This window comes from Macrobrachium nipponense, chromosome 16 (assembly GCF_015104395.2).
Source record: "Macrobrachium nipponense isolate FS-2020 chromosome 16, ASM1510439v2, whole genome shotgun sequence".
Lineage (NCBI taxonomy): Eukaryota > Metazoa > Arthropoda > Malacostraca > Decapoda > Palaemonidae > Macrobrachium > Macrobrachium nipponense.
The window spans coordinates 50055834-50057083 of NC_087209.1; positions in this window are offsets into that span (position 1 = coordinate 50055834).

The following is a 1250-nucleotide window of genomic DNA, read 5'->3' on the forward strand; positions in this document are numbered from 1 at the left end:
TGGTAGGTAGTGTTCGCTGTCTGCTCTCTGATAAAGTTTGAAAATGCTGAAATTATGTTAATGTTCTCGACAAGCAACGTTGGTTTCCTAATATGGCGATAAGGCTACATTCCTGTTAGTGATGATATCGTTTCAAAACGTTGATGTTTACGTTAAAATGATTTTACATCCGTTTAACGAACTATAACCTTAGAAGAGGGTCATTTTCTGAGTTGCTAAATCTAAAACCCCTCAATGATGCGTATGAAAACCTCAAACGATTTTATATATATATATATATATATATATGATATATATATAATATATATATATATATATATATATATATATATATATATATATATATATATATATAGATCTGCGGTGCGGTTCGACGGGTTCAACGACCTGGAAAAACACAACACCCGAAAGATGAGTCGTGGACAGATGTGAATGGGGGTATATATATAGAATTATATATAGTTATATATATATATATATATATATATATATATATATATATCTATATATAATTATATTTATATATATATATATATGATATATATATCTATGTGTAATTATATTTATATACCCCCATTCACATCTGTCCACGACTCATCTTTCGCGTGTTGTGTTTTCCAGGTCGTTGAACCCGTCGAACCGCACCGCAGATCTTATTTGTATCTCTTGACAAGTTTGTTTTACTTTGTACTCTCCAGCTGTTTCATTCACGAAACTCTAGTTCCGGTCATTTCGCAAAATGGCGTCACACTACATGAGAAACATTCATTGGATAACACAGACGATAATATGTGTATGCTGGTGACAGGCCTTCTTTCAAACATGTTTCATTAAAAACAATGGCAGAATTCACATAATTGATTTTGTACAAAATTCTTTCGATTCTCCTTATGATTTGTCTTTCTGGCATGCTGGCATTACAAAGCAGCCGTCCAATACAGCACGATGAATATTGGACAGCTGCTTTGTAATACCAGTGTGCCAGAAAGACAAATCATAAGGAGAATCGAAAGAATTTTTTATAAAATCAATTCTGTGAAATCTGCCATTGTTTTTAATAGAACAGAAGAATAAGAATACTTTTTTATATTTTTATTCTAAAAATACATTTTTTTTACCATTTGTATACCATTTAATGGCCGCAATTCGCTTCTGTTATTCCTGTACAGTAATAATTTTTTTGTCTTTTCCACTGGTTGTTTGGTAGTTTGTTTAAATCAAACAGGCCTTATGCCACCGCGGGATCTTGC